Raw genomic sequence first — 23,677 nt, 5'->3', positions numbered from 1 at the left:
TTCTGTCTCCCTCTGCATGCGTGTGGTGGTGGGGTGCCTGCATTTCCCTAGGCTTTACGTGGCTTTACTGTTCCTGGACACCCTGGTCATAGTCGTTATGTCCCGTAAGCTGGGTGAGGGGTTTTGCAAGTAGAGTCCTGAGGTCTCCGTGGAGGAATAAAAGGCTGCGTGACAGGGTTTGAAGTCTCGGGTAAAGAATTTGATTCTACTCAAGTTTTCTTCCACCTTTACATGCCACCCCCACCTGCCTCCCCACTCCATTTCTTTTTTTTTTTTTTTTTTTTGGTTTTTGGGCCACACCCGGCGGTGCTCAGGGGTGACTCCTGGCTGTCTGCTCAGAAATAGCTCCTGGCAGGCACGGGGGACCATATGGGACACCGGGATTCGAATCAACCACCTTTGGTCCTGGATCGGCTGCTTGCAAGGCAAACGCCTCTGTGCTATCTCTCCGGGCCCGAGGGTTTTTCTTGACCACGTCTTCTCATCATCTCTGCGAACATCCTGCAACTGGGGCACAGGGAGGAGAGAGGACAGAACTAAGAGCAGTGGGGAACAGAGAGCCTTGCAGGAGGAGCTCTTTGGAATGGCTGCCAGCCAACCCCCTGCCCTAGTACTGTTGTTCACCAGGCCTTTCCTGGTGATGCTATAGAGACCCGCCCCATTCCCTGGCCCCACCTTCCAGGTGAAGGTGTAGAGCACTTGAAGAATGACAGAGAACCAGAAGATGTGCAGAACCTGAAGCATCATCAGGAGCCTGTTGAGGAAGTAGTAGCCGAAGAAGGGGCTCCTGTTCTCAATGGACTCATAATAGGTGGAGTGCAGGATCCTACAGTCAAGGTGGGGACGAACCTCACTTAGCGCTGCCCACCTCCCTGTTGCCTCCTCCTGGGCATTGCTTTTTTTTTTTTTTTTTGGTTTTTGGGCCACACCCATTTGACGCTCAGGGGTTACTCCTGGCTATGTGCTCAGAAATCGCCCGCTGGCTTGGGGGGACCATATGGGACGCCGGGGTCCGTCCTACACTAGCAAGGCAGACACCTTACCTCTAGCGCCACCTTCCCGGCCCATTCTGGGTATTTCTATCTTGCTAAGTGTCACCTCTGTGCCACCTATTTTCTTTTATGCCACCTATTTTCATGGCTCTCTACTGCACCCTAGGGTAAAACCAGACATTTCAGGGATCTTCCTGCCCTGTTTCTTTTTATGGAGGCCAAACCTGGTGATCCTTAGGGCTCACCCGTTGGCAATGAGCTCAGGAATCATTCCCAGTGGGGGCTCATGGGGGAACAGAAGAGGATTCCAGGAGCAGCAAAGCAAGCGCCCTCTCAGCTGTGCTATGTCTCTAGCATTTTCCTGCCTTGGTTCTAGCCAATCGAGACCAAGATAATAGGTGGCTGGGCTCAATGTTCTGCTGTAAGGAGCTTTAGAATCAACTGGCCTGGGGCCGGGCGGTGGCGCTAAAGGTAAGGTGCCTGCCTTGCCTGCGCTAGCCTTGGACGGACCGCGGTTCGATCCCCTGGTGTCCCATATGGTCCCCCAAGCCAGGAGCAACTTCTGAGCACATAGCCAGGAGTAACCCCTGAGCGTTACTGGGTGTGGCCCAAAAACCAAAAAAAAAAAAAAAAAAAAAGAATCAACTGGCCTAGTGCCCAGCTCTGTCTCCCCAGCCAGAGACCCAAGAAAGAGGCACCATTGGACCTAGCACCTGTCAACCTGCTCAAATCCCATTCTGCACGAGAGGACAGACTCACTTGGTGGGGAAGACTACCGGGCGTGTGTAGAAGAAGACAAGGCAAAGATGATAAAGAGAACGTTGGACGCTTTCTGACACTGCGTGTAGTTGAACATCTTAGCTGCCTGCGGAGGACAGCGGGGAGGCATACACTCAGAGTCCCTGGGGAGGACAGAGCAGCCTATGGGGAGATGGGCAGGCTTGGGTTCAAGGCAAATTTATCAAGGGGCTGGACCAGGAGTCTTGGGAAGAGGAACTAGTCTTTGGGAACTGCTAAGAATTGTCTGGGCCCGGAGAGATAGCACAGTGGCGTTTGCCTTACAAGCAGCCGATCCAGGACCAAAGGTGGTTGGTTCGAATCCCGGTGTCCCATATGGTCCCCTGTGCCTGCCAGGAGCTATTTCTGAGCAGACAGCCAGGAGTAGCCCCTGAGCACCGCCGGGTGTGGCCCAAAAACCAAAAAAAAAAAAAAAAAAGAATTGTCTAAAATTGTGTGTGTGTGTGTGTGTGTGTGTGTGTGTGTGTGTTAGCTGTGAGGGAGCCTCATCTACTAGTCATCTAAGAGGGGCATGGCCTTATAAACTAGTCTGCTTAATGGGGGGGCCTCGTATACTAATTACCTAAGAGGCGTGGCCTTATTAACTAGTTTGCTTGAGGGGCGGGGCCTCATCTCTCAGGAAACCTAAGGGGAGGAGCCTCATGCCATTAGCCTGAGAGGGTACAGTTTTTCTGAAGGGTTGGGTTTCAACAAATAGTCTAGAGAGGGACTAAGCCTTATCAACTTTAGTCATTTCAAGGGTGGAGACTCATCAACTAGTAGCCTAAGAGGGGTGGAGCCTCATCACCCAGAAATGCTGAGAGGAGGAGCCTCAAGTCATTAACCTGGAAGGGGCGGAGTTTCATCTCCCAGAAAGCTAAGGGGAGGATCCTCATCTAAAGGGAAATCTAAGGGAGGAGCCTCATGTCTGGGCGCTGGCAGGGGCAGGGAGGGCAGCTGGCAGCATCTTGTCCACCTGCAGCAGGAAATGGGAGCTGTTGTACAGGAGCAGCACCAGTGAGCCCATAGGCAGCAGGTTGATGATGTAGGAGAAGACCATCAGGCTGATGGTGACAAATGGTGGACCACCTGCTCCTTGAAGTCCTGCGGGAGATGGAGGGTCACAATGGGAATGAAGGGTAGTGGGAAGAAGGGGCCCTCTCAGACCCCACGGACTGGCTGTGGCCTACTGAGCAGCTTTGAAGGTGCGGCCAGGCTTCTGTCATAGGACAGGGGTTGCATGCACATTCCTGGCAGTGAGGTCGCACTTTCCTAACTGGCTCTCCACCTGGCATCACCTTTTGCTTGTTGTCCAAAGGCATCCTGATGAGCTGCTAGACGAAGAAACTCAGCTCCAGGAGGAACTGTAGTGTGTGTGTGTGTGTGTCTGTGTGTGTGTTGGACTCAGCACCCCAGTGAGAGCTGTAGTGTGTGTGTGTGTGTGTGTGTGTGTGTGTGTGTGTGTGTTGGATTCAGCACCCCAGTGAGAGCTGAAGGCGTGAGTCCACCATCTCTGGAGGTAATCAAGACCCAAGTGGCAGCTCCTGCTCCGAGTTTGCTGATGCCTGGCCCCTCTCCTGAGCGATGGGAGACACAAATAGAACACCCGAGGGCGCTAAAGTCCAATGACAGTGCTGGATAGTAGACTGGAGATGTGTCTCCACTGGTTGTTGCGAGTCCCCATCCCCGACCTTCAGCCTCTGGAACCTTCTTTTCTCACCTGGTTTGGGTAACTATCCCAGCACAAAACTGGTCTCCAAAACCAGGGCTCCTGGGAAAGGGGAGAAGGCACAAGATTGACGACTCAGGAGCCACCTCTGTCTCCAGTCTGGGCCCAGCCATTCCTGTAAGTACAGCTCCTACTCAACCTGTGGTGTCCTGTTTTTTGGCGTTCTTTCTAGTTCTCACGTACAGTACCCCCAGTTCCTGGCCTTCAGGAGGCCCTTTAAAATGCCACGCAGAGGAATCATCACTGTAGTTTTTTTTTTTTTAATTTTTTGTCAGTGCTCAGGGGTTACTCTCAGATATGTGCTTAGGGATCACTCTTGGCTCTGTGCTCAGGGATCACTTTTATTTTGTTGTTGTTTGTGTTTTGGGCCACACCTGGCAGTGCTCAGGGCTTACTAAGGATCAATTTTGGTAGGGGTCAGGGGACTCCATGCAAGCTGGGAAGCAAATCCAGATCTGCATGTAGAAAGCTAATGCCCCCTGCTGTATTGTCATCCCCCCTCACTTCTCTCTACTGTCCCACCTGCTTTTCTGTGCCTGCCCCCCAACTTCCCGCCTCCCTGTCCCTCTATTTCAGAAAACTGGTGTTGAACACTCACGTGGTAGAGGATGGAAAAACCACTAAGAAAGTAGCAAAGGAAGTAGGTGAAATTCCAGCTGCACAATAAGAGGTGCATGTGAGGGGACACCCAAGAAATAGTTCCCCCAACTCTCTCCCCAGAAGACCCTTTCCCAGCTTCCCACCACATCTGGGTTTACCTGGCCTCACAGAACTTCTTCCTCTGTTGGGGCCGGTCCTGGTTGCGGCGTCTGCAGAACCAGCACCGAGTCTGGTGCAGTGTGAGCCCACATTGGGCAGCCAGGAGCACCATCTGGGCCTGAAAGGGGTGCAGGGAGTGGACCAGGGTGATGGGGTGACTCAGGCCCCCTGTTACTGCTTTGCTCTGTAGGTCCCCACAGCTTGCCTGTGGTGTGGCCAGCTCTACTTTGAATAGGAGCATCAGGAGGTATGACTTCAGCCATTTTTGTGTTCTTTTTTTAAGGGGAGGAAGGCTTGCTTACATCCAGTGATATTCAGTCCTGGCTCTTTTACTTAGAATTCCTCTCCTGATGGTGCACAAAGGACCCTATAGCATGCTAGGATTTGAACCCAAGTTGGCCACTTGTAAGGCAAGTGCACTGTCCATTGGAATATCTTTTTGGCCCCTCAATTCTGGGCAAGTGAAGTAGGATGGGGCTACGGGCTCTGCAGAACAATCAGGTCTCACCCTGGTTTTAGGAAGCAGTTAGGTTCTGCCCCTGCTTTGATGAAGAGACGGATGGGAAAGAAAGAGAGACTAGAAGATTCTTTGGGGGCCCGGAGAGATAGCACATCGGTGTTTGCCTGGCAAGCAGCCGATCCAGGACCAAAGGTGGTTGGTTCGAATCCCGGTGTCCCATATGGTCCCCCGTGCCTGCCAGGAGCTATTTCTGAGCAAACAGCCAAGAGTCACCCCTGAGCACCACCGGGTGTGGCCCAAAAACCAAAAAAAAAAAAAAAAAAAAAAAAAGCAGATTCTTTGGGACCCAGGGTTTGGGGATTCCAATCCATTAATGGCCTTCCAAATACAGCTGGATACCAACATAGGGGTGCTAGACTGCTCACTGGGCAGCTACAGCATTGGTGGGACTGAGAGGGTCAAACGAGGCTGGCTTCTCCTCACCCCTATACATGTCTTTATATAAGCATCTGACTACTTGGGAACCATGATGGGGTTCCTGGAGGGTGGGTGATGGGCTTTAGCAGCTGAGGGTGGGAGGCTCTGGGCTTTTACCTCCTTGGGTTTTGGTCCAGCTGTGACGAAGTGTCTCTCCAGCGCAGGGATGGGCTCTGCTGGTCGCCAAAGCTGATCTTTCACCCCTAGTCACCGGCTGAGGGGCAGACCAATGAATCTGGGGATGCAGGTAAGATGGAGCAGGTGAAAGGGACTTACAGACAGGGCTATAGAGGCGACATTTTGGAAGATCACTTGGTAGCTGTTCTAAGCTAAGTAGAAAAGAAACTGCATCGGGTGTTGGGATGAGGGTGCAATTGACATTCAAGGACGGATTCAGAGCACCCTGGAGAGGGTTATGGCCTTGCACACAGCATCCCATAAGATCCCCTCATGTTCCATTAGGAGTGATTCCTGAGTGCAGAGCCAAAGGTAAGCCTGAGCAATGGCCAGTGTGACCCTAAAAAACAAAAGATCGACACAATGCTTGAGGTCCATTTCAGCACAATCCTTACCACTACCCTGAACCTGCAGACCTGCTGGTGGAAGGAGGTGCAGGCACCTAGTATGGTTGAAAAAGGCCTCATCAGGGGCTGGAGAGATAGCATGGAGGTAAGGCGTTTGCCTTTCATGCAAGAGGTCATCGGTTTGAATCCCAGCGTCCCATATGGTCCCCCGTGCCTGCCAGGAGCAATTTCTGAGCATGGAGCCAGGAGTAACCCCTGAGCACTGCCGGGTGTGACCCAAAAACCACAAAAAAAAAAAAAAAAAAAAGAAAAAAAGAAAAAGGCCTCATCATAATCCACCACCATCCAGGACTCTATAATTACTAAGTAATTCTACAAACTGGCACCCCAAAATGGATTTGAACCCTGGACCAAAGAAGACAGCCATGATGGTGATATTCTGTTCTTATGGTTAATTTTGGCTCTATTCAGCTGGAGTGGCCCCAAAATATGGAACCATGTGGCACCTAACCTAAAAATGAAGGAGACACTTTCTAGCAGCAGGGCAGGCAGTTTTGAAAAGGGGATTGCTGAAATCTTGGAGCAGTTCCCCTCAAAACTTCCTGCATTTGAGGGCCCGGAGAGATAGCACAGCGGAGTTTGCCTTGCAAGCAGCCGATCCAGGACCAAAGGTGGTTGGTTCGAATCCCGGTGTCCCATATGGTCCCCTGTGCCTGCCAGGAGCTATTTCTGAGCAGACAGCCAGGAGTAACCCCTGAGCACAGCCGGGTGTGGCCCAAAAACAAAACAAAAAAAAAGAAAACAAAACAAAAAAAAACTTCCTGCATTTGAACTGTTTTAGGTTATCTCTTTACCCTTTAGTTGCATCATTTTCTAGCTGGTTTAAATGTGTTTTATAGTTTTCCATAATTCATGTTCCCAACTGCACACTGTTTTACTGTGTATTTTAATGTAGTAGCCTGTTTTCAAACTGTATTTTCTGTATAAATGTTCTTGTAATTTTGTTTAGGAAAGTTTAATGAAAATGCTTGGTTAAATATGTTTAGGGAAGGTTAATAAATAAGAACTAGAAAGTTCCAGTAAAAAATGCTTGGTTAAATAGCATTAAGTATGAAAAAACATTTTTTTGGGGGGGGTCACACCCGGCAGCACTCAGGGATTACTCCTGGCTCTATGCTCAGAAATCGCTCCTGGCAGGCTCAGGGGGACCATATGGGATGCCGGGATTTGAACCACCATCCTTCTGCATGAAAGGCAAAAGCCTTCTCTCGGTCCCTTGCACCCTCACTGCTTCCCTCCCTCCTTCCTCTCTCCCTCCTATGTCCCTCCCTCCCTCCCTTTCTTCCTTCCTCTCTTCCTTTCCCTCACACCCTCCCTCCCTCCTTCCTTCTTGCTTCCCTCGCTCACTCTCTTCCATCCTCTCCATCCCTTTCTTTCCTTCCTTTTCTCTTCCTTCCCTTCCTTCAACCTTCCTTCCTTCCTTCCTCTCTTTCTTCCCCTCCCTCCCTTCTTTCCATCTTTCCTTTCTCTCTTCCTTCCCATCCCTCCCTCCTTCTTTCCTCCCTCCCTTCCTTTCTTCCTTCCTCTTGCCCTCCCTCCCTCTCTTCCTTCTTTCCTCTCTTGCTTCTCCCACCCTCCCTCACTCCTTCCTTCCTTCTTTTCTCCCTCCCTTCCTCTCCCTCTCCTTTCCTTCCTTCCTATCTTCCTATCCCTCCTTCCCTCCCTCCCTCTTTTTTCCTTCCTTCCTCCCTCCTTTCCTCCTTCCCTCTCTCCACTTTCCCTCCCACATCCCTCTCTCTTCCTTTCTCTATTCCTTTCCCTTGCACCCTCCCGTCCTCCCTCCTTTACTTGCTCACTCTCTTCTTTCCCCTCCCTCCCATTTACTTTCTTCCTTTTCCCTTCCTTCCTTTCTCTCTTCCTTCCTCTCTCCCTCCCTTCCTCTTCCTTCCTTCAACCTTTCTTCCTCTTTTCCTTCCCTTCTTCCCTCATTTCTTCCCTTCCTTCCTTTCCATCTTTCCTTTCTCTATTCCTTCCCATTTCTCCCTCCCTATCTTCCTTCCTTCCTCTCTCCCTCCCTCCTTCCTTTCCTTCCCTCCTCTCTTGCTTCCTCTCCTACCCTCCATCCCTCCTTCCTTTCTCTCTTCCTTCCCCTCCCAACCTCCCTCCTTTCTTCTTTTCTCCCTCTCTTCCTTCCCCTCCCTTACCTTTCCATCCTTCCTTCCTTTCTTCCTCTCTTCCTTCCTCTCCCTCCCTCTCTTCCACCTTCCTTCCTCTCTTCCTTCCCCTACTTTCCTCCCTCTCTTCCTTCCCTCTTTTCTCCTTCCCTCCCTCCTTTCTTCCTTCCCTTCCTCCTTTCTTCTCTTTCCCTTCTTCTCTCCTGTTCTTCCTCCCTTCCTCCTTACCTCCCTCCCTCCCTCCCTCCCACCCTTCCTTCCTTCCTTCCTTCCTTCCTTCCTTCCTTCCTTCCTTCCTTCCTTCCTTCCTTCCTTCCTTCCTTCCTTCCTTCCTTCCTTTCTTCCTTCCTTCTTCCTTCCTTCCTTCCAATTGTGTGACCTCCCTAAAAGTACCACAACTCCAAATGTGGAAGATCACTGTGAATGTCACATGATCCTATGTGCGAACACCTCAGACCCAGCATTTAAGCACAGAGCCCAGTGTGGACTCACTGGCTTCTCCAAAATGAAGAGTGAAAAGGAGAAGGTCTAATCTGGGGGAGACCACAGTGGTAGTTCAAACGTACAGTTTGGCACATGCCAGGGTCTGGGTTCCAACTCACTCTCACAAGTCTCATGCCAACCTGCAGCACTGCTGCTGTATCTCCCCCCCCACCAACAGCTGGACCCAAACATTGAACTGACCAGGTTGGCTGAGGATCCCTAGAAGTGGCCTTTGGGAATCCTGAGCACTGACTGGAAGGTGCTCTGCACCCCCTTAAATAAAAATATACAAAAGATATGTCTATGGGACTTGGTAGATCAAAAAGAGATTAAAATTTTTGCCCTGCATGTTACTGGTCCCGATTTAATCCTAGATTCTACAGATGGTCCCTGAGCACAGAGCTAGGAGTGGCACCCAGCACTTCCAGGGGTGCCCCTTTCCCTAAACTACAAGAACAGCAAAAGACTAAAGAAGGTGAAAGGACGAGCTGTAGGACAGAGGGGAGGGCCTTGTATGTAGCTGACCCAGGTTTGATATCTGGGACCCCAAGAGTCCCATGAAACCTGCCAGGAATGATCTTTGAGCACAGAGCTAAGAATCAGCCAGGAATACTGAGAGGTGTATCCCCAAAACTAAAATAAACAGAAAAAAAGCTGGGATGGTCTTCAGAGATTCCCAAGTGGGCAGAATCATGGCAGTGACTCTAATTTGTACCATGTCCAACTTCCAATGGAAAATGACCCGACAGTTGAACATAGGCAAGTGTGACACTGCTCTAGAGAGCACAGAGCCAGTAGTCAGCCTTGAGCATCACCAGGTGTGGTCCACACACAAAATATCAGACCTTCTGGGCCCGGAGAGATAGCACAGTGGTGTTTGCCTTGCAAGCAGCCGATCCAGGACTAAAGGTGGTTCAAATCCCGGTGTCCCATATGGTCCCCCGTGCCTGTCAGGAGCTGTTTCTGAGCAGACAGCCAGGAGTAACCCCTGAGCAACGCCGGGTGTGGCCCAAAATCCAAAAAAAAAAAAAAATATATATATATATCAGACCTTCCTCGGATGGAGTGTTGAAGCTCTCCAAAATGTGCCTCCTTTCTCCAAACTTTACCTTTCTGCAGCTCCAGGAAGGTGCTGAATGTACTTGGTGCCCCTTTCATTTGACAGTTACTAGTTTTTCAGGGACAACAGGTATTGCTCAATGACAAGGAGTGTGAGGTGGTGTCTATGAGGCTTGCCTGTGGGCAAATACCTCTGGAGACACCCTATATCCCAGAGAATATGAGTCAAAATGGGCTACAGCCAGAAACAAAAGATTCTGAGGGCCAGGAGAGATAGCACAGCGGCATTTGCCTTGCAAGCAGCCGATCCAGGACCAAAGGTGGTTGGTTCGAATCCCGGTGTCCCATATGTTCCCCCGTGCCTGCCAGGAGCTATTTCTGAGCTGACAGCCAGGAGTAACCCTTGAGCACCGCCGGGTGTGGCCCAAAAACAAAACAAAACAAAAGATTCTGAGCCTTCAGTTTTCTAAACAGAACTGAACTACACAGATATTGCATTCTTTTTTGGGTAGTGCTCAAGGGACACTCTGGGATGCCAAAGATAGAACATGGGTCAGCTGCATGCAAGGTCAATGTCCTTCTTGCTGTGCTCTCCCTCTGGCATCACCAAGACTGATTCTTGAGAGGCAAACTTGGGGAGCTGCTCTTAGAGGTCTCCACGGATCTTGCAGTGACTGGTAGGATCAACCTGGAATCCACACAGACATACTTGAGCTCTGGCCATTGGAACCAGCTCTGTGGCCACCAAAAGCCTTTATTTTATTCACCAACCCCACTGAAGTTTATTTACTCCAAAGATAGTTTCTTCGCACCTGCCAGGACAGTTAACCCCAGCATCAAATGCAGATAAGGGCCAAACGAACCAAAACAATGAAAACAAAAGGATGTTCAGCTTTAATGGGCACCATTCATGGGCTAAACCTGCCCGCCCATGTCAGATCCTTCCTTGTTTGACTAGAGGCTGGCATTGACCCAAACCCTAGGGTGGTAAAAGTAGGGCACTGGGGTTAGGGGGTTGGATGTTCCCAAAGGCATAGCTTCTATGGCCAGAGCGGGGAGGGCATTTGTTTGCTCATGGCTAATCTAAGTTCAATCCTCAGCATCCCATATGGTTCTCCAAGCCTATCAGGAGAGAGTTCTTAGCACAGAACCAGGAGTAAGCTCTAAACTTTCTCTGAGCCAGTTGTGGTCCCCAAAACTATGAAGTGTGGCTCTTTTTATTTTGGGGGGGGTCCACACCCGGCAGCGCTCAGGGGTTACTACTGGCTCTACATTTAGAAGTCGTTCCTTGCAGGCTCAGGGGACCATATGGGATGCCTGATTTGAACCACCGTCCTTCTGCATGTAAGGCAAACGCCCTACCTTCATGCCATCTCTCTGGCCCCTAGGTGCGGCTCTTGGAGAAGGCTTGCTCTGAGAGAGGGAAAGGATGATGGAGTGGGAGAGGGAAAGATTGGGGAACACCATCATCTTCTCGACAGCAGCTTTGCTTCAGCACTTTGTTCTGCCTTGAACTGAGGACCCAAGGACCTTGTGAGACTGTGCAACCTCCCGTAGGGGACCCCCTGACCCGCGGGGGTGTGGAAATGAAGGTTGCTAGTTATTCGTGGGTTTGCCCGAGCAGAACCGACCTGGGAAGAAAACTTGAGAAGTTAGTAAGAAAAGTCCTCAAGACAACACATGCTGTTCAAAAGGGGGTTTATTGTCGGGGAGATCAGCTTTTAAGGGCTGAGATACGTCAGAGGGTGTTACAGGTTTTCCACCAATTACAATTGCAAGCATTCATTAACATAAACTGGGGGGCAGGTAATAGGGAGGGGCAAAGAGGTAGACCTGAGCACATGTTTACCCTGAAAGCATAAGCTTCAAACAGAGTTCTATAAATTTTACTCAGCAAGCATAAATAAAACATCAGCTGTAATCATAATAATCTTTTGCTAACACAAAGGCAAGTTGCTCTATATTTTTCTTTCTGACTGGATGTATTGGGCTGCTTTGAATTACTTTAGTATTTGTCTATTTCCTTTGTTCTCAGGGCATGGGCGCCTTTGGTCATGTGGGTGACAAGGTCAGGGATTACTGAGGTGTCCTTTGTTCAAGGTTTCATCAGCTAGGCTCCCCACAAGACTGAACATGACAGAGATCAACACCTTGTCTGGGGCTATGTGAGTGGGTGGCTCGTGAGTGGGTGGCCTTACTAGTGGTGGTTGCATCTTCCATGAACCTCATCTTCTAGGAAACACACACAAGCAGAAAAGCCAACTGTAGGGAGGCTGCTTTAGATCATGTGGTCCAGGATTCCAAAGCCATGACAACAGGGAGAAGTGACCCCATTCATGTGTCAGGGTTGTGTCAGGTGGGGGTCTTCAGTTCCTAGGACTTACTCTGAAACTCTGATCTCTGTGTTCAGAAAATGACTCTTGGGGCCGGAGCGGTGGTGCAGGGCTTAAGGTGTATGCCTTGTGCACAGTAGCCTAGAACGGACTGTGGTTCAATCCCCTAGCCTCCCATATCAATCACCTCCCATCAAGCCAGGGGTGATTTCTGGGCACATAGCCAGGAGTAACCCCTGAGCATCATCAAGTGTGGCCCCAACCCCCCCCCCAAAAAAAAAAAAAGAAAAAATGATTTCTGTTGGGGCTTTGGGGACCATATGAGGTTTTAATGGCCAAATTTGACATGCAAGGCAAACACTCTACTACTGACTGCTATGACATCAGGTCTAAGAGCACTATTTTTGGGGGGGCGGTCACACCTGGCAATGCTCAGCGGTTACTCCTGGCTCTACACACAGAAATCACTCATGGCAGGCTCGGGGGACCATATGGATGCTGGGATTTGAACCACTGTCTTTCTGCATGTAAGGCAAACACCTTATCTTCATGCTATTTCTCCGGCCCCTAAGAGCACTTATTTAAAAAAAAACAAAAAACAACAACTATGTGTTTTGTGACACTACCAGAGCTGCTTAAGGCTTACTCCTGGTGGTTCTTGGTGGAACACAGTGGATGCCAGGGATCGAATGCTGGTACTATGGCTCCAGTTCCTGAAATTGCTTTTTTTTCCCCACAAGTGATTCCTGAAACTGAGGCTGTTCTGGTTGAACTGACATATTTTGTTTCTTTCCTTACCTTTCCTCTTCTTTTCTGTGTTTTTGGGGTCAGATCAGGCAGTGCTTAGGGTTTACTTCTGGCTCTGCACTCAGAAATCGCTCCTGGCAGACTCGGGGGATTATATGGATGCCAGGAATTAAACCTGGGTGCGTCCCGTGTTGGCCGCATGCAAGGGAAACATTCTATTGCTGGTCTACTCCTCTGGCCCCTTGTTTGTTTTCTTTATCCAGTTGCTGTGATAATAAAAGTGTTTGCTTAGCACAGATTCTGAATAATACTTAGGTTAATTTTTATGATTACAGAACAGTTTATCCTGCAATAAGGGGAGTAAAACTCCTTGGAGGAGAAGTAAGGATTTAAAAAAAATTGTGGGGCCGGGCGGTGGCGCTAAAGGTAAGGTGCCTGCCTTACCTGCGCTACCCTAGGACGGACCATGGTTCGATCCCCCGGCGTCCCATATGGTCCCCCAAGCCAGGAGCGACTTCTGAGCGCATAGCCAGGAGTAACCCCTGAGCGTCACCGGGTGTGGCCCAAAAACCAAAAAAAAAATAAAAAAAAAAAATTGTATTTTTTTTTTTTTTTTGCTATTTGCTTGCCACAATGGGAAAGCTCTACTCTTCAGGAAGTTCTTTTACGTTAATTGATTAGAAACTTCTCTCTCTCTCTCTTTTTTTTTTTTTTGTTTTTGGGTCACACCTGGCGGTGCTCAGGGGTTACTCCTGGCTGTCTGCTCAGAAATAGCTCCTGGCAGGCACAGGGAACCATATGGGACACCGGGATTCGAACCAACCACCTTTGGTCCTGGATCGGCTGCTTGCAAGGCAAACGCCGCTGTGCTATCTCCCTGGGCCCGAAACTTCTCATCTTTTTGTGGGAATCGAAAGGCCACATCTGGTGGTGTGAGGGGATCCTCCAAACTGTCCTCTGGAACCTCCTTTAGTGCCAGGAATTAAACTCAGGCCACTTTATGGGGACAGAGGGGGGGCATAGAACAGGATGTTTGGGGCCATGCCTGTGATATTCAGAAGTTACTGGTCAGGAGTAGCTAAGGGATCACTCCTGGGGATTTCTGGGGATGCTTTGCAGTGCCAGGAATGGAACCTGGGCTGATCACCTGCAAGGCAAGCTTCCTGTCAGCTGTTCTAGCCCTCTGGACCCTCCTTTGATTTCAAATAACCAAGGTAGAAGTCCTAGAGCTAAGGAGTACTGCAATTCGGGTGCTTTCCTTGCATGCAGTCGATCCAGATTTGATCCCCGGCATCCTGTATGTCCCCCCCAAGCACTGCCAAGAGTACTCCTGAGAAACACCGGGTGTGTTCTGAAAAAAAAAAACAAGCAAAAAGTAAAACTGGGGTTTATGGGCCCGGAGAGATAGCACAGCGGCGTTTGCCTTGCAAGCAGCAGATCCAGGACCTAAGGTGGTTGGTTCGAATCCCGGCATCCCATATGGTCCCCTGTGCCTGCCAAGAGCTATTTCTGAGCAGACAGCCAGGAGTAACCCCCCGAGCATGGCCGGGTGTGGCCCAAAAACCAAAAACCAAAACCAAACCAAAACAAAACAAAACAAAAAACACCTAGGGCTAGGGCCAGAGAGATGTTTACCTTGCATGCAGCCAATTCAGGACAGACAGTGTTTCGAATCCCAGCATCCCATTTGATCCCCGAGCCTGCCAGAAGCAATTTCTGAGTGCAGAGCCAGGAGTAAACCCTGAGCGCTGACAAGTGTGACCCCCATACAAACAAACAAACAACAAACAAACAAAAAAAACCTGGGGGCTAGAGATTTCTGCTTAGGGGAGAGAAAGCTGACAGGGCTGAGTTTGCAGAGGGAGGGGCAGCTGTGATTGGGGCGGGCTCTTTGCTGGTTTCTGGTATGTGGATCCCGCTAGGACAGTGCTTCTCAATTATTTTCTGTCATGCTCCCCTAGGAAGAAAACAGTTTTCGCACCCCCCGCGCGACTGTAAATAGTATCTTTATTAAAAAAAATACTTTAACTTGCAAAACAAAAATACATAAAATAATTTGAGCTGTGTTTTTTTTTTTTTTTTTTTTTTTTTTTTTTTTTTTGTTGTTTTTGGGCCACACCCGGCGTTGCTCAGGGGTTACTCCTGGCTGTCTGCTCAGAAATAGCTCCTGGCAGGCACGGGGGACCGTATGGGACACCGGGATTTGAACCAACCACCTTTGGTCCTGGATCAGCTGCTTGCAAGGCAAACGCCGCTGTGCTATCTCTCCGGGCCCTGAGCTGATTTTTTAATCAGAGGCAATGTCTGGATTGATGGCTACAATGAGCACTTTTTGCAATGCATAGCTTTTCGAAGCGGGGTTTGAAGCAGGACACAGCAACTCTCAGCTCCAGAGACATACAGAGACATAAACACGGGGCTTAGCTCAGAAATCGCTCCTGGCAGGCTCGGGGGACCATATGGGATGCAGGGATTCGAACCACCGACCTTCTGCACGCAAGGCTAACGCCTTACCTCCATGCTATCTCTCCGGCCCCCTGGAGGGTAGATTTCACTGTCCCTGGGGATGCCACTGATGCCACAAGGACACAGAAGCCTTTGTGGACACTAAGAGCCACTAAGGGGAGAGAGAGGCAGGTGACCTCTTGCTTTGCAGCTCTCGGCCAGTAGATGGCGCCATCTCGCTTCGGTAGTGCCAGTCCCGCCAGGATTTCGAGGTGTTCCCTTGGTTTGGGCCTTTGGGTTTTCATTTTGTTTGTTTGTTTGTTTGTTTGTTTGTTTTTGGGTCACACCCAGCAGTGCTCGGGGTTCCTCCTGGCTCTACGCTCAGAAATCGCTCCTGGCAGGCTCGGGGGACCATATGGGATGCCGGGATTCGAACCACCGTCCTTCTGCATGCAAGGCAAACGCATTACCTCCATGCTATCTCGCCGGCCCCTGGGTTTTAATATTTGTTTTTAGTTTTTGGCAGTTTGGGCCAGCGATGCTCAGGGGTTACTTCTAGCTCTGCATTTAGCAATCACGCCTGGCAGTGCTCGGAGGCTGCCAGGAATCCAATCTGACTCTAGTACTCAAATTTTATTGTCCCCCTCCACCCCTTACATTCAGGGGGAACCCCCCACCTACCTTCCTCTCCCCATTTCATCCCAAAGGAGAGAGAGTGGGCAGGATCATCAGCCCAAGCCACATGGAGGCTCCTTGTCTGCCCTGACTTGGTCCCCGGGGCCACCTGTGCAGAGGGCCAGTTTTTGGGGGGCTGGTCACCTCTCTGAAGGGGTGCTATGTGGCCTGCGTGTGTCCTTGTCCTGATGCGTTGCTGCCCGGTTCTGAGGCTTATCAAAGGCGGCCACCCCTGGCCCGGTGGGTCACCCCATCCTGCATTGGAGGTTTATTCTTGACCATCTCTTCGTCGCTCGAATCTGACTCCTCCACATCGCTGCGAACGTCCTTCATCTGGGGCACAGGTGGGATAGAGGACAGAAATCAGGGGACCAAGGAAAACCCAAAGGAGGGGCTTTGGGAAGAGTGCCTAGCCCCGCCCCTGCATGACCACGCCCACCTGCCACACCCTTCAGGATGGACCTGTAGAGCCATAGCCCCGCCTATTTGGTCCAGGGAGAAGCTGCAAGCCCTGCCCCTTGCCATGGCCCCTCCCACTTTACTCTTATTGGTGAAACTGTAGAGCACTGCCCCCTACCCTGGCCCCGCCCACCTACCACGCCCCTTCAGGAACTGTAGAGCCATAGCTCCTCCCATTTGGCCCTCGTGCAGAAGCTGCAAGCCCCGCCCTTGCCCTTGCCCCGCCCACTTTACCCTTACTGGTGGAACCCATTGCCCTGGCCCCGCCCACATGCCACGCCCCTCAGGATGGAACTGTAGAGCCTTAGCCCCTCCCTTTTGGCCCTCTCGGAGAAGCTGTAGAGCCCCGCCCATTACTCTGGCCCCGCCCACCCACCCCACCCGTGTAGAGCCATAGCCCCGCCCACCCGGCCCTTTTGGTTGAACTCTTTTTTTAATTTTTTTATATTTTATTTAAACACCTTGACTACATACATGATTGTGTTTGGGTTTCAGTCATGTAAAGAACACCATCCATCACCAGTGCAACATTCCCATCACCAATGTCCCAAGTCTCCCTCTTCCCCACCCGACCCCCGCCTGTACTCTAGACAGGCTTTCCATTTCCCTCCTACATTCTCATTATTAGGACAGTTCAAAATGTAGTTATTTCTCTAACTAAACTCATCACTCTTTGTGGTGAGCTTCATGAGGTGAGCTGTAACTTCCAGCTCTTTTCTCTTTAATGTCTGAAAGTTATTATTGCAAGAATGTCTTTCATTTTTCTTAAAACCCATAGATGAGTGAGACCATTCTGTGTTTTTTTCTCTCTCTCTCTGACTTATTTCACTCAGCATAATAGATTCCGTGTATATCCATGTATAGAAAAATTTCATGACTTCATCTCTCCTGACAGCTGCATAATATTCCATTGTGTATATGTACCACAGTTTCTTTAGCCATTCGTCTGTTGAAGGGCATCTTGGTTGTTTCCAGAGTCTTGCTATGGTAAATAGTGCTGCAATGAATATAGGTGTAAGGAAGGGGTTTTTGTACTGTATTTTTGTGTTCCTAGGGTATATTCCTAGGAGTGGTATAGCTGGATCATATGGGAGCTCGATTTCCAGTTTTTGGAGGAATCTCCATATCGCTTTCCATAAAGGTTGAACTAGACGACATTCCCACCAGCAGTGGATAAGAGTTCCTTTCTCTCCACATCCCCGCCAACACTGTTTATTCTCATTCTTTGTGATGTGTGCCATTCGCTGTGGTGTGAGGTGGTACCTCATCGTTGTTTTGATTTGCATCTCCCTGATGAATAGTGATGTGGAGCATTTTTTCATGTGTCTTTTGGCCATTTGTATTTCTTCTTTGTCAAAGTGTCTGTCCATTTCTTCTCCCCATTTTTTGATGGAATTAGATGTTTTTTTCTTGTAAAGTTCTGTCAGTGTCTTGTATATTTTGGAGATTAGCCCCTTATCTGATGAGTATTGGGTGAATAGTTTCTCCCACTCAGTGGGTGGCTCTTGTATCCTGGGCGCTATTTCCTTTGAGGTGCAGAAGCTTTTCAGCTTAATATATTCCCATCTGTTAATCTCTGCTTTCACTTGCTTGGAGAGTGCAGTTTCCTCCTTGAAGATGCCTGTACTCTCAATGTCCTGGAGTGTTTTGCTTATGTGTTGTTCTATATATCTTATGGTTTCGGGTCTGATATTGAGGTCTTTAATCCATTTGGATTTTACCTTCATACATGATGTTAGCTGAGGATCTCAGTTCAAATTTTTTGCAAGTGGCTATCCAGTTGTGCCAACACCACTTGTTGAAGAGGCTTTCCCTGCTCCATTTAGGATTTCTTGCTCCTTTATCAAAAATTAGGTGATTGTATGTCTGGGGAACATTTTCTGAGTATTCAAGCCTATTCCACTGATTTGAGGGCCTGTCTTTATTCTGATACCATGCTGTTTTGATAACTATTGCTTTGTAGTAAAGTTTAAAGTTGGGGAAAGTAATTCCTCCCATATTCTTTTTTCCAATGATTGCTTTAGCTATTCTAGGGTGTTTATTGTTCCAAACAAATTTCAAAAGTGCCTGATCCACTTCTTTGAAGAATGTCATGGGTATCTTTAGAGGGATTGCATTAAATCTGTATAATGCCTTGGGGAGTATTGCCATTTTGATGATGTTAATCCTGCCAATCCATGAGCAGGGTATGTGTTTCCATTTCTGTGTGTCCTCTCTTATTTCTTGGAGCAGAGTTTTATAGTTTTCTTTGTATAGATCCTTCACATTTTTAGTCAAGTTGATTCCAAGATATTTGAGTTTGTGTGGCACTATTGTGAATGGGGTTGTTTTCTTTTTCTTTTTTTTTTTTTAGACATTCAATACTTTAATATATATCATGTTATATTTTCTTTTTTTTTCCTTTTTTTAATTTAAACACCTTGATTACATACATGATTGTGTTTGGGTTTCAGTCATGTAAAGAACACCACCCATCACCAATGCAACATTCCCATCACCAATGTCCCAAGTCTCCCTCCTCCCCACCTGAACCCCGCCTGTACTCTAAACAGGCTCTCCATTTCTCTCATACATTCTCATTATTAGGAAAGTTCAAAATGTAGTTATTTCTCTAACTAAACTCATCACTCTTTGTGGTGAGCTTCCTGTGGTGAGCTGGAACTTCCAGCTCTTTTCTCTTTTGTGTCTGAAAATTATTATTGCAAGAATGTCTTTCATTTTTCTTAAAACCCATAGATGAGTGAGACCATTCTGCGTTTTTCTCTCTCTCTCTGACTTATTTCACTCAGCATAATAGATTCCGTGTACATCCATGTATAGAAAAATTTCATGACTTCATCTCTCCTGACAGCTGCATAATATTCCACTGTGTATATGTACCACAGTTTCTTTAGCCATTCGTCTATTGAAGGGCATCTTGGTTGTTTCCAGACTCTTGCTATGGTAAATAGTGCTGCAATGAATATAGGTGTAAGGAAGGGGTTTTTGTATTGTATTTTTGTGTTCCTAGGGTATATTCCTAGGAGTGGTATAGCTGGATCGTATGGGAGCTCAATTTCCAGTTTTTGGAGGAATCTCCATATCGCTTTCCATAAAGGTTGAACTAGACGGCATTCCCACCATTCTATATGGTCCCCCAAGCCAGGAGCGGTTTCTGAACACATAGCCAGGAGTAATCCCCCCTGAGCGTCACATGGTGTGCCCTCCCCCGACAAAAAGAAATGTAGGCAGTGCTGATGTTTTTCATATTACCATGGTAACAGGCAGGGAAAGAGGTTAAATGGAGCTAGATAGGAAAGAGGCTGAAGATATAGCACTGTGGGATATAGCACTTTGCACATGGCTGACTCGGGATCTTTCTCCTGGATCCCATCGGATCTATGAGAACCACCAGGAGATTCCAGAGGACAGAGCTTCATCATGTGTGGTCCCCAAACTAAAAAACAAAAAAAGTCAAACCTTTTTCAATTAGATGAAGTTTTGGGGGCCCCCAAATTTTGGTTCCAGTCTTTTTCCACTAAACCTTACCTCTTCACAGCTTCTTTTTATACTGGGCAAATAGCTCGGCCTTCGTGGGACAATTACTAGCTTTTCAGGGACAGTGAGAATTGCTCAACAGTGAGGCAGGTTAGGTATGGCCCACGACCCTTGCCTATGTGCAAGAAGGTGTTGTGACACCCTGTATCCTGGAGATCCCCAGTTACATAAGTGGGCTGCAGCCAGAAGCGAGATTCTGAGCTCTCATCTTTCCAAACAGAACTGAGCAGAATCAAACTTCCTTGTCTTTGAATACCTGATCTCTGATCACTCTTGGTGGTGTTCAAGGGACATTATGGGATGTCATGGATTGAACCTGGGTTGTCCAGGCACAAAACCAATGTCATTCCTGCCATGCTATTGCTCCAGCCCACCTTTTGCATTCTTGCCCTTTGGTCCCAAATGACACCAAGGGCAGCAGAGACAAGATTTGGAGGAGGCTCTGTGCTGTCTCTGGCTGAAACCCCATAGGGTCCCCTGAACCTTGACAGGAATGATTCCTGAACACAGAGCCAGAAGGTATACCTGAGCAGTGCTGGATGCTTTGACCCTGTTTGGTCTCTCTGCTTGCACATCTGCATGCTCCTGTATCCTCTGATCCCATCTTCACCTCATACAAATGTGTTGTTGTAGGTGTGCGATACTTTATCTCTCTTCCTACATTTTCTTTTCTTCTCTTTTCTTTTGAGCCACCCATCAGTGCTCAGGGGTTACTCTTGCTCTAAACTGAGAAATCACTCCTGGTAGGGTCAGGGACTATATGGTATGCTGGGGATCAAACCTAGGTCAGCTATGTGCAAGGCAAATGCCTACCATATGTGCAGTTGCTCAGACCTCCCCTCTCGCTCTTATTCTGTCTCTTTTGTCACTCCAGTTGTACTCAGAGGTTACACCTGGCTCTGCACATAGGAATCTCTCCTGGCAAACTCATGGTGGGGTGGCAGAGATCCAACCCAGGTCAGCTACGTGCAGGGCCTTACCTTTTGTACTATCTCTCTGCACCCCCTTATTCTTTTAAGTTTAACAAAAGATTGTTCGTCAGCCACAAATTCCACACTGACTGATCAGGGACATCTCCTAGAGAAGGTGATCATCTCCAAGGTCATGAATGAGATTATACAGAGTGAATACATGGCAATTTTTGCTTCTGTCAGTCTTTAAATGATTATCTATTGGGGCTGGATAATAGCGCAGCATAAGGGTGTTTACTTGCACATGTACAATCCCAGATGGACCCCAGTTTGATTCCCGTTATCCCATATGGTCCCCTGTGCCTGCCATGGTCAAGTGATTTCTGAGTACAGAATCAGGAGTAACCCTTGAGTGCCACATGGTTTGATTAAAAAAAAATTAGCTGTTGTCTAGGACATTTTCCAGATAGGCTACCTGATATGGCCAGGTAGCTTGGGACAGTGTTACTAGAAACAGGATTAAGATAGCTTAACATGTGGCTTACAACATGTGGTCATTAAAAAATAGCATTCTTCCTATTATAGTGATGCAAGACTGAACATTCTCTCCTCTTCTTATGGACTTGAGTCAAATTCTTGGCTTTCCTTGAGGTTCCTAGTCCATGGTCCCTGCTTATGGGCACAACTAACTTGAACACAACCATTTTTTTTTTTTTGGTTTTTTGGGTCACACCTGGCGGTGCTCAGGGGTTACTCCTGGCTGTCTGCTCAGAAATAGCTCCTGGCAGGCACGGGGGACCATATGGGACACCGGGATTCGAACCAACCACCTTTGGTCCTGGATCTGTTGCTTGCAAGGCAAACGCCGCTATGCTATCTCTCCGGGCCTGAACACAACCATTTTAACTGCATATATGCATGCCTGAATAACAGGGGTGAGGAAATTTATTATCAAGAGCATCAGAAAAAGAGTAAACAGTGGCCTAGCCTACAATCCTTGGTGATTGAGCGAAACACTGTTCATACTTGAAGGTGGAATATGTCCATTCTTGCACAGTGGACTTCACCTGCTGCAGCATTCCCCAGAGGACCCCAATCTGTTCCCCTTGAGCCATACAGTCCACCTTATTTTATGTACCTGAAGTCCAAACTCCTCCTGTTCTACAGGGACACTTTTTTGGGGGGGAGGTGTCATACCCTGCAGCGCTCAGGGATTACTCCTGGCTCTACATTCAGAAATATCTCCTGGCAGGCTCGGGAGACCATATGGGATGCCAGAATTTGAACCACCGTCCTTCGGCATGCAAAGCAAATGCCCTGCCTCCATGCTATTTCTTCGACTTCGCACAGGGACACTTTTTAAAGGTGTCCAGTGAGTACTCTAGATGTATGCTGGCAATTTCTGGAGAAGTTTGATCCTAGGCTCTCTTTTACTCTATGCTCGAAGGTGGGGCTTACACTGGCACCTTAAGGCAGTGTTGAACTGCTGGCTACAGCCTCCTTATTATTATTATTATTATTATTATTATTATTATTATTATTATTATTATTATTATTTTGGTTTTTGGGCCACACCCAGCGGTGCTCAGGGGTTACTCCTGACTGTCTGCTCAGAAATAGCTCCTGGCAGGCACGGGGGACCATATGGGACACCGGGATTCGAACCAACCACCTTTGGTCCTGGATCGGCTGCTTGCAAGGCAAACACCGCTGTGCTATCTCTCCGGGCCTCAGCCTCCTTATTTGATGCTTCCCTACTAGAAAGTTATTCTGGACACATTCTCTTAAAGACCTTACTGATATTTGAGCCAGACAACTCTGGCTAACAGCACTCCAAAATTCTGCCTGAGACATCTAGCCTGAGAATTAGGGTCTGGCTCCCTCTGTAATTTGAGTATGTGCTGCAGGTGGCCTCCCTTACACATTCCTATACCCTGCAGAGAAAGCACTCCTCTCCATCACATTCCCCCCACATTTTGGGGGACTCTATTCTGGACACACATAAAATGAGAATCTCTCAGAGCAACTTCCCTATCCTGGAACCTGAAATATAATGAAGAGATTCCTTGGGTGACAGTTTGACCTACAAACACCTATCTGCAGTCTGGGTAAGAGGGTGTTCATTCTTGCTGGTCATCCCACAGTCACCAGCTGCCATAAGTAGGAGCACCAAAATGATCTGCATTATGTCCTAGTCATCGGAGCTGAATTAGCTGGATGTGTAGAGGGTCCTTTTCATTCAAGATGTGACTCTGAAAAAGAAAAACAAGGTTTCTTCAGCAGGCCTCTGCTCTTTCCCCATACTGCTGTTTGCAAAAGTTCCAATAAATCAGCAAGCCTCTGCTCTTCCCCCATGGCTAATCACATTCTTCAATAGAAATTGCAGCTGAAAAATGTTACAGCAAGTGAAGCTGTCACAAGATGTTCCAGTACTATCACAAAATGTAACCAATGAAGCTTGCTGTAACCTCAAAAAGAAATAATGCTTGTTCTTTGTGCCTCCCTAAACTATACTCCATAAAAGCCCTGCTAGATCCTTGATTGGGGGTCTTTGTTCACTGGCTAACTCTGAGGAGTGCCGTGGGCATTGAACCTGATGAGTCAGAATAAAATCCTCACCTTTGTTCTTGCATGGTTGTGTGTCTTCTTGGGACCCCTAGGGATGCTGAAGAATGGAGAATTGGTCTCTAGACCCTAGCAACTCTTTACCACAAAGAGAAAAGAGGTTCCTGTGTCTTCTTCAATCTTGCATCCTAACAGCTGTTTGGGTAGAATGAACAACATAGTGTCTTAAAATCCAGTTACCCAGAGAGACAACTGAGGGTTGTTGCCTTTCTGCACTGGGTCAGACAGAAATGCTTTTCACACCTGGTGCTAATCTTTTACACTTAGCATTACCAGGGAAAGCCACAAACTTTGATCCTTCTTTCCTTACACATCCATCCTCTTTAAAAGTTAATGTCTGGTTAATTCATTCCACTTGCCCTGACCTTTGGGATAGATAGGCACAATGTACTTTCCAGTTGATGTAAATAGTCAATAACTAGTTGAGTTCTCATAGCCCTCTTACCCTTACTCCCCTGGCATCTTTCCTGCTAACCTTCCTGTTTCACATTTTCCCTAGAGATTTTATCAC

At 48.2% G+C, this 23,677-nt stretch overlaps 2 pseudogenes; both read right to left on the bottom strand.

The window, feature by feature from the left end:
* Nucleotides 1–64: 64 nt before the first annotated feature.
* Nucleotides 65–15,194, bottom strand: LOC126030092 (ceramide synthase 4-like; annotated as a pseudogene).
* Nucleotides 15,195–15,850: 656 nt separating this feature from the next.
* LOC126030091 (ceramide synthase 4-like) overlaps nucleotides 15,851–23,677 on the bottom strand; it is a 100,904-nt pseudogene continuing 93,077 nt past the window's right edge.

Source organism: Suncus etruscus, chromosome 15, assembly GCF_024139225.1.
Source record: "Suncus etruscus isolate mSunEtr1 chromosome 15, mSunEtr1.pri.cur, whole genome shotgun sequence".
NCBI classification, from domain to species: domain Eukaryota; kingdom Metazoa; phylum Chordata; class Mammalia; order Eulipotyphla; family Soricidae; genus Suncus; species Suncus etruscus.
This window is presented reverse-complemented; position numbering and strand designations above follow the sequence as displayed.